Raw genomic sequence first — 10,606 nt, forward strand, 5'->3', positions numbered from 1 at the left:
AAAGAAAAAAGAGACTGTCACTGCCCTCAAGAAGCTTACATTCTAATGGGGGAAGATAACACATAAAAGCTAAAAAATGGGAAGGGGAGGCAGAAGCCAAGCCAGAAGAGAAGTGACCTTTGGCTGGTCTAGACTTCTCCTCAAAATGGAGGCCCCAGGAGGAGTTCACCACTGGGAGAAAGGGTTTAGCATGGTGGAAGGATGTCCCATGGTGAGAAGGCTGGGATGGATGGATGGATATTCCAGGGTGAGGAGGCAAGTTCCAGGGTGAGATGGCAGCTGAAGCATGGTGGCAAAGTCTGAAAAGTCAGAAGATTACATGGGAGGGGAATGAAGGTTCTCCGGCTTAGGCTCCTGCCCTGAACTGCTTTGGGATAATGATGAAGGTGATGATAACAATAATAATATACTACCTTTGGGAGATAGGAGGCTCCCCCTTACTAGGGAACTTCAAGCAAAGACTGGATGACCACTTGTCAAGTATGTCATTGAAAGGACTCTTTTTCAGGTACAGATTTAGTTGAATGGCCTCTAACCCTTCTAATTCTAAGATTCTGTAATATTCTATAGAGAAAACCACATCCTTTGGGGATGCCATTGTTTTCTGCTTTTATTTATGAATTTTTATCTGCACTGTCTTCTTCTTCTTCTTCTTCTTCTTCTTCTTCTTCTTCTTCTTCTTCTTCTTCTTCTTCTTCAGCTGTTATTGCAGCTGCTAGGTTCTCAGGCTCTAAAAATCTCCTTGCCTCAATCTCTTTCAGTTCTTTTAAGATGTAGACATTGGCCAGCAGTGCCCAGTCTGCTGTCTAGAAAAGATCTCATGCATTTAAGCCTGACTTTTAAACTCCTTTACTGCTTGACTGAGGTAAGGAGGGAAGGTAGTGTCTCAGACTAAATTCTGACTAAGAGTAAGAAAATTCCTTTCAATTGTTTTCCATTTCCATAATACCAGTTGTGGTCTATGAAAACCATCACAGGAAATGGGATGGAGAAGACTGAAAAGGGCTGGTGACCTTTGTCCTACTTTCTCCAGGAACCAAATTACTGTATTCTTTATAACTCTCTTTTTTCCTTTTTAAAAATTTTAATTTTATTTTTTCCAATTACACATAAAAACAATTTTTAACCTTCATTTTTGTTTTTATTTTTGTTTTTATAATTTTGAGTTCTAAATTCTTTCCCACCCTCCCTCCTTTCCCCTTCTTTGAGAAGGCAAGCAATTTGATAAAAGTTATATGTGTACAGTCATGCAAAACATATTTCCATATTAGTCATGTTGTGAAAGAAAACACAGACAAAAAATCCAAGAAAAATAAAGAAAGTAAAAGAACGATGTGCTTCAATCTGCATTCAGATTCCATCACTTCTTCTGGAGGCGAATAGCATTTTTCATCTCCTTGTAACTATTCAAGCACCCTCAGGGAGATGTTTTTGTGCATAGTAAAAACTCAATAAAAGCATTCATGGTTTTTAGTGCTTTCTCCCACTTCAATTTTCTTTGAACTATACTTGTGGACATGTGATATACTACTCTCTTTCCCAGTAGAATGTAAATTCCTTGATGGCAGGCACTATTTCTTTTTCTTTTCTTTTCTTTCTTTTTAAATTTTTTATCTGTCTTGCTCTAGTGTCTAGGATAATGCCTGGCACATAGAGATGTTTAATAAACATTTGCTGAATTCATTTAGGAACATACTAAAATAACTTTTGTTTCAGCATACAAATGTATGCATAGTAAATAAGAAATGCTTACACATGGAATGTGAATAAGAGAGGAAGAAGCATTTATTAAGTGCCTATTATATACCAGGCCCTGGGCTAAATGCCTTACAAATATTATCTAGTTTGAGGCTTACAACAACTCTTCAAAGTAATAAGGGCTGCTATTATCCCCATTGTATATTTAAGGAAACATTAAGTGACTTGTCTAAGATCACACAGCTAGTAAGTATCTGAGGCCAGATTTGAACTCGAGTCTTCCTGATTCCAGGCTCAGCCCTATATGGACAAAGCCGCTTAGCTGCCTCAATGTACCCTCCACCCCCAATTACTTACGGAGTATAACCGTGAAGTAAAAGCAAGCTCCAGTGCACTGACTGAAGGTCATGAATTGTAGGTAAGGTTTCAAAATGACATAGTACATATAAAGTAGTGAGAGTTGAAGTCAGGAAGACTGGAGTTTAAATCATGCCTCAGATATTTATTAGCTTAAGTGAGGTGGGGGGGTTCTAGACTGTCACTTCATTGCCCTCAAGCCTCAGTTTATTCATCTGTAAAATGAGGATCATAATTGTCATGGAGCTTCTCTCATAAGGTTGTTGTAAGGATGTAAAAAAAATAACAATAAGTATCATTTACATAATATTTTAAAGATTACAAAGAGATATTGTAAAATGTGAGCCCCACAACACCACTCTGAAGTGGGTACTATTATTATTATTATCCCCATTTTACAGATTAGGAAACTGAGACTCAGGAGGGTTACGCGATTGTCCATAGGCACATGGCTAGTGAGTGTCTGAATGTGGACTTGAACGTGAGGCTTCCTCACTCCAACGCCGGCACTCTGTCCAGGATTCCGCAGGATTTGAGTTGCATGGACAAGCCATGAATCAGGCACTTCTTCTGGAGTCCAGAAGACCTGATTTTGAATCTTGCTTTAGATACTTCCCAGCTGTATGATCCTGGGGGAATCACTTAACCTCTCTTGGCCTTAATTTCTTCATCTGTAAAATGGGGATAATAATAGTATCTACCGAAGGATTGTTTTGATAACACAATGAAATAATATTTATGAAGTGCTTTACAAACCTTTAAGCACTCTAGAAATGACCATCATTGTGGGCGTTGCTTTTTCTTTTTTCTTTTAGGAAATATTCAGTGCCCAAAGAGGGTTGTTGTTTGTCTTTCATTCTTGAAGAGGACCATGGCATCAGGAAGGTGATGCCAAGACTTGCAAGTGACTTGGATTTAAGTGAGGAGGGTTGTACAAGGTCACCAGCCTCACTGTCTCCTCCAGAGCCATCTGGGTCCAGTAGCAAGATACAGATCAGGACGACTGGGCCCAAAGATAGAAGAAAACAAGCATGTATTAAGTACTTACTATATACAGAGTTAAAGGCTCAACCTGCAGAAATCATGGTGGTACAAAGACCATAGATTTGTCACCAGCCACACACAACAAAAATTGAGAGAAGTGTTTACACCACCTACTTCCTTAGTACTCCAGGCCCCAAACAAAGCTATGTCTTCCTCTAAGTTGGGAACAATTAAGAAATTTATGTCTCGGAGTGGTTATGGGCAACCATCAATTCAAACTGAAGTTCTCAATTGTTTATACCCAACAGCCTTAGCAGTTCAAGTAATCCAAGGTGAGGCTAGACAAACCAAGAGAAATTCTCATCCTGCTATTAATACCTATGATTAAATCAACCTCTTTTGCCAAGACAGGAAGAAGGCCTCATTCTGTGGGTCAAAAATTATGGTTCCCCAAGCTCATTTCTAATGTTTAGTTCTGTTCATGAAACAGCTCTCCCATTACTCCTCCAACTTCTGGGATTTAGTTCAACAAGCAATTATAAAAGCTCTGCTTTGTGTTAGGCCTTTGAGATTTTTTTTTTAATACCAGAGTTGATTTACAGCACCTCCAGTGACCACAGGGGAAAAGCAACTATTCTAACTTAGTGTTAGAGAGTCACCTGAAGCACTGCTTTGGGGGACTTGTATGACCCTGGGCAAGTCACTTAACCTCTGTTTGCCTTAATTTCCTCATCTGTAAAATGGGGGTAATAATAGTCCAGGATCACATAGGTGGTAGGCCTCCTGAAGTAAGACTTGGACGGAAGCTTGGCCTCTGGTACTCAGCCTTGAGGACACAAAGACAAAATTAAGATGGCCCCTGCCCTCAAAGAGTATACATTTTGCTGTTCCCTCTGATAAGAATATCCACCTCACCCTGTGTTTGTGATGTGTCTCCCCAATAGACTGTGAGCTCCCGGAGGTCAGGGACTATTTTCTCCTCTCTTTGTATCTCCAGAGCTTGGCACAGTGCTGGGCACACAGTAGGCCCTTAACAATGTTTGTTGATTGACTGGCTGAATACTGGGCTCGATCGAAAGGAGTGAAGAACTTTTAATGAACACATGTAATATAACACCTATGTATCACATAATTTAACACAATATATAATATAATTAATGTAACCTATAATGTAATTAATATAATATAACATGACATGACCTAAAATAATATATAATTAATATAAAATATGGGGCAGATAGGTGGCCTAGTGGATAGAGTGCTGGGCCTGGAATTGGGAAAACCTGAATTCAAATCTGGATTCAATACTAACTAGCTGTGTGTCTCCAAGCAAGTCACTTAACCCTGTTTGCCTCAGCTTCTTCATCTGTAAAATGAGCTGGAGAAGGAAATGGCAGAAACATTCCAGTATCTTTGCCAAGAAAATCACAAATGGGGTCACTAGGAATTAGATATGAATGAGCAACAATATATAACATAGTATAATTAATAGGATATAATATAATTAATAGAATATAATATATAACAATATAATCAAAATGACATATAATATAAATGTAATATGGCAGTATGTGGCATCATAATATAATACAATTAATTTCACATGATATATACTGTAATGAATGTGACATGATATGATGTGAAAATGAAATTATAATAAAGGAACAAAAAAGCAAAGGCAGAAACTTTGCTATAAAACCTGGGGTGATTTCTGGTTTTTGTTTGTTTTTTCAAACCTTTTACTATTAGCCTGTAAGAGTTTATTTAATCTGCTTAGCTGGCAGTCCAAATGTCAGCCTGAGCAAGCAAGAAGCTCTGAGTGACCCCTGGGATTCCCGGCACTGGCTGGCAAGGCTGCTGATTACCCCAGAGACAAGCCTCTGAGCGCTGGCCCAGGTCCCAGGTCCTTAATAACTAACCTTTCTCTCCTATGGACATTAATAGGACAATAACAGGACAATATAATGTATAATAAAATATTAGGACAATATGAGGACAAAATAAAGACAACATAAGGACAATGTAATATATGATAGTAGGACAATAATAGGACAATATAATGTATAATAAAATAATAGGACAATATGAGGACAAAATAAAGATGACATAAGGACAATGTAATATATGACAGTAGGACAATAATAGGACAATATAATGTATAATAAAATAATAGGACAATATGAGGACAAAATAAAGATGACATAAGGACAATGTAATATATGATAGTAGGACAATAATAGGACAATATAATGTATAATAAAATAATAGGACAATATGAGGACAAAATAAAGACAACATAAGGACAATGTAATATATGATAGTAGGACAATAATAGGACAATATAATGTATAATAAAATAATAGGACAATATGAGGACAAAATAAAGACAACGTAAGGACAATGTAATATATGATAGTAGGACAATAATAGGACAATATAATGTATAATAAAATAATAGGACAATATGAGGACAAAATAAAGACAACATAAGGACAATGTAATATATGACAGTAGGACAATAATAGGACAATATAATGTATAATAAAATAATAGGACAATATGAGGACAAAATAAAGACAACATAAGGACAATGTAATATATGATAGTAGGACAATAAGAGCACAAAATAAGGACAATGTAATATGCAATAAAATAACAGGACAATATAAGGACAATAACAGGACAAAATAAGCACAGAAGAAAGCCAAACTTCCATGTGCATGACTGATGAGTTCTCAGAATCCTGGGTCTTATGTCAACAGGTTGAAATCAAAACTTGTTATCCCATTGACATAGCATCATTTATTTCCCAGTGGCTGTCGTTTGGCAGTGGTTTTTATAATGCTAAAGCAAAACAGAACCCTGAGCTATGGAGAGCCCTTCCAGAATGAGTCGCCCACGTGAGTCAATCAGCTGTCCCGCGGTCTGCCCAGGGCTATACCCATGGAGGAGCGCAGTATCGGCCCGTTCCAGAGTGCCCAGGGAGATGGCTGCCCTCCCACCTCCACTGTCTGTCCCTGGGGTTACCTCCAAGGTCACCAGCCCATGGGAGTAGCCAGTCTGCTGTTGCTCAGACATTTCCAAAGGCTGCTGCCTGGAAGCTTCTCCAGAAGAATGGAAACTCCTAGAGGGCAGGGGCTGGTTTACATTTGTATCCTCCGAAGTACACAGTCGGCATTTGACAGATGCTTGTCGAACAGAAGATCAACATACCCAATCGGTTGTCCGTTCTACACCAACACCACTCATCCCGTCAAGTATCAGCTTCAGGCTCACCTTTCTGCGGAAGTCCTCCTTAGATTCAGTGCCCCAGTGTACCACGCATACTTCCATTTTGCACACTCTTTGTAAGTAGCTGTTTGTACCTAGTTAGATTGTAAACTCCCCGAGGGAAGGGACTATGCATTTTGCCTTTCTTTGCATCTGCAGCACTTAGCCCAGTGTCTGCACATAGTAGGTGCTTAGTAAATGATAATTGACTGACTGACATGACCACCACTCTAACGCCCAAGGTGACACCCTCTTGCTTGGGCTAATGCAATAGCCTCCCGTTTCTTGTCTCTGCCCCAAGTCCCTGCCAGATCTCTTCCCACATGAAGCATTTTCTGACTATCTCTAGCTGCTAATGTCTTCCCCCCAACCCAAATTAATTTGAATTTACGTGTAGTTTGTATACATTTTCTAGGTATGGAATGTTCTTCCCCATAGAATGTAAATCCCTTCAGTGATTCAGTCAATAAACACTTATTAAGCCTCTCTTCGGGCCATGCACTGTGCTAAGTGCTTGATGGGATGGAACTATTTAATTTGTGCTAGGTGACATCCTGGAGTCAGGAAGGCCTGAATTCAAATTCAACCTCAATACTTACTAGCTGTGTGGGCAAGTCACTTCACTCTGATTGTCTCAGTTTACTCATCTGTAAAATGGAAATAATAACAACAGCTAACTTCCTGGATTGTTGTGAGGGTCAAATGAGATGATATTTGTAAAACGCTTAACACAGTGGCTGGCACGTAGCAAGACCTATATAAATATCAGCAGTTATTATTGTCCAAAGCTCTTAGCACAGTGCCTGGCACTAGAAAGTACTTAATAAATATTGGTTGGTTGAATGCCATGTTTATTAGAAATCTATTGCAGAATCTGCAGCCCAGCAGACAACAAAAAGAATCCATCACTATAACACACCAGACAAAGGGTCATCAAGTCTTTGCCTCTGGGAAACAGCAAACCTCCCACCTCCTGCCTGAGGCAGCCTGCTGCACCATAGGATAGCTCTTGGGAACTTCCTGAGGTATGTTGGAATTGCAGGCAGCTCAGCATGGTGGAAGGAACTTTGGGTTTGGGCCCAGAGTAGGCTGAGTTTGAATCTTCCCTCTTGCCTCTTACTACCGGTCTGACCCAAGGTGAGGTGCTTCAGCTGCCAGAGCCCCAGTTTCCTGATGGGCAGGTAGGTGGTACGGTTGCCCAGCCTGAAGTCAGAAGACTCATCTTCTTGCGTTCAAATCCAGCCTCAGACATTTACTAGCTGTGTGACCCCAGACAAGTCACTTCACCCTGTTGGCCTCAGTTTCCTCATCTACAAAATGAGCCAGAGAAGGAAATGGTAAACCACGCCAGTACCTCTGCCAAGAAAACCTTAAAAGGGGTCACAAAGAGTCAGACGTGACTGAAAAATGACTCAATAGTATTAGTGAAAGTTTTTGGTCTTAAATTACTTTGTAATGTTTTCTCACAATAATAATAGCTAGTTATATAGCACTTTAAGGTTTGCAAAACACATTACATATATTATCTCGTTTAATACCATTATTATTTTTTAAAATTCAGTTTTGTTTTCAGTTGCAAATTATTTCCCTTCCTTTCCCCCTCCCACACCCATGGAGAAGGCAAGAAAAACATAATCCATTACAAATACAAACACACACACACACACATACAACAAATGTTCAAATTAGCCGTGAGAAAGAAAGAAAAAGAAAGAAAGAAAGAGAGAGGAAGGAAGGAAGAAAGAAAGAAAGAAAGAAAGAAAGAAAGAAAGAAAGAAAGAAAGAAAGAAAGAAAGAAAGAAAGAAAGAAAGAAAGAAGAAAGAAGGAAAGAAGGAAAGAAGGAAAGAAAGAAGGAAAGAAGGAAAGAAAGAAGGAAAGGAATGAATGGGATGTCCCAGTGAAGGCTTCTCAGTGTAACTAAAATTTGGGATGAGACTATTCTAAATCTGGTAATAAGATCAGGAGGTAGGATATAGATTTCTGTAAGTTTTTTTTTTAGTGCCATATCAGTAGCTAAAGTTTGAAACCTTCCCTGCACTTAGCTGTTACATTTGTAAACTATCTTTCTGTCATGGTGCCGGCTTCACAGTACAACATGTATCAGTAGTTAAAGTCTGTTTAGTTGTTACGTTTGTAAGCTGTATTTCTGTCATGGTGACCTGGCTAACATCTAGTTTGACTGCACATTTTTAATTGCTTCTTTGACATTATCTCAGCAAACTGAGAAATATAGAGATGTATACTATTTCCTTTGTTCTATGGTAGAGTTTCGAGTAATGGACAGTTGGTGGGAGGGGGGATTTGCCCATTAGGGCTATTTAATCTGGTTCTTTGTTTCTGTCTCTGTCTCCCCTCATCAGAACATTCTGGTGGAGGGACACCCTATTCTCAAGAATAGCAAATAAAAATTAATTTTCTGTTTCTCCTTGGATACCTCTGTGTTTTTTTAATTTGAGTGGCATCCCACACAGGAAGGAAGGAAGGAGGGAGGGAGGAAAAAAGAAGAAAAAAGATAAGGAAGAGAAATAGTTGACTAGCTTGATATCTAGAGGTGGTTAATCTCAATTATTATTGATATTAATGTCATTAATAGGCAGCTAGGTGGTACAGCGAATAGAGTACTGGGCCTGGGGTCAGGAAGACCTGAGTTCAAATCCAACTTCAAACATTTACCGCCAGTATGATCTTGAACAAGTCACTTAACCTCTGTCTGCCTTGATTTCCTGAACTGTAAAATGGGGATTGTAGTAGCAGTTACCTCCCAAGGTCATTGCAAAGATAAAATGAGATAATATTTGTAAAGCGCTTTGACAGTGCCTGGAACACAGTAAGTGATGTATTACTGCTCATTATTATTATTATTGAGCCTCTCAATAACCCTGGGAGCTAGATGCCATTGTTTTCCCCAATTTACAGAAGAGGAAATCAAGGCACACAGAGTGTAAGTGACTTGCCTAGGGTTACACAGCTGGTGTCCGAGACTAGATCTGAACTCAGGTCTTCACCTCCAAGCTTGCTTTGTAATCAACGTCCTTGGGGACAGCTCCTGTTTCTTTTTTGAGTCTTTGTATCCCTGGGCCTACCAGAGCTCCTGGTGCACAGTAGATGTTTAATTAATATTTGTTGGTTAGAAATAAATCCAGACATCTCCAGAGAAAGAAGTAACATGTGGCTCTTTAGCCGACATCCTCCATTGCTCCTGTGTCCACAGCCACCAGTCAACTTCTGCCATAAGTGTAGGGATAACAAATAATTAAAATCATCACTTGACTGGTCCAGGGCTATGATCAACAATTTATTGACCTCGGGTGATTTATGCTAATGGAAAGCCAAGTCAATACTTGAGAGTGATGAAAGAAAAAGTCACAGGATTACTTACTGACAAACCCAACCCAACCAACAACCTAGAAAAAAGGATCAAAAGCTATTATGTCCGGAGGGTAGAGAGAAGTCAGTCAAGAAACATTTATTAAGCACCTACTGTGTGCAGGGCACTGTGCTAAAGGCTGGGGATACAAAAAGAGGCAAAAGACAGTCCCTGCCCTCAAGGAGTTTACAATCTAAAGAGGGAGACAACAAGCAAACAAATATATTCAAACAAGCTATAGACAGGGTAAATAGCAAATAATCAACAGAGGGATGGAAAGAGAATTAAGAGAAAGGGAAAGACTTCCTTTAGAAGGTAGGATTTATAGGAATGTATATGTATAGCCTATATCAGATTGTGCACTGTCTTGGGGAGGGTAGTAGGGAGGAAGAGAACATTTTAAACTCAAAAGCATATGGGAGTGATGGTTGATAAATCAAAATAAATTAATTAGAAGGTGGGATTTAGTGGGACAGGTAAAACAAAGCGGGCAGATTTCATTAGACAGTTTACTTTCGCCCTGTCCTGTCTGTTCACTTAACTTTTTATCTATCCCCCTCCACCCCAGCACATACACAGATGGGCAGAGAGTTCAGTGTCCAGGGCAATCATAGGAAGAATCAGGAGATCAGCAGCACTAGCGAGGTTAGGCAATGTGTGGATCCCATGGGATGCTAGATTCTAAATTCAGAGACAGAAGGATCCTTAGAAGCCATAAAGTCCAACCTCCGCATTTTATAGATGACAAACTGAAGCCCAGAAAGGTTGTGACTCAAGGTCATACAAGTAATAGATGCCTCGAGGAGGAGCTGAGTCCTGGTTTTACTGGACCACACTGCCTTTCCCAAGTTTGCTTCTCCAGCTCACAAACAAGATGGTTACCCTATACATTAGCCATGAGGCTATGCCAGGAGAGCTCCCTAAAAAGA

The sequence above is a fragment of the Phascolarctos cinereus genome, unplaced genomic scaffold (genome assembly GCF_003287225.1).
Source record: "Phascolarctos cinereus isolate Bilbo 61053 unplaced genomic scaffold, phaCin_HiC Scaffold_726;HRSCAF=1367, whole genome shotgun sequence".
In the NCBI taxonomy this organism is placed as follows: Eukaryota; Metazoa; Chordata; class Mammalia; order Diprotodontia; family Phascolarctidae; genus Phascolarctos; species Phascolarctos cinereus.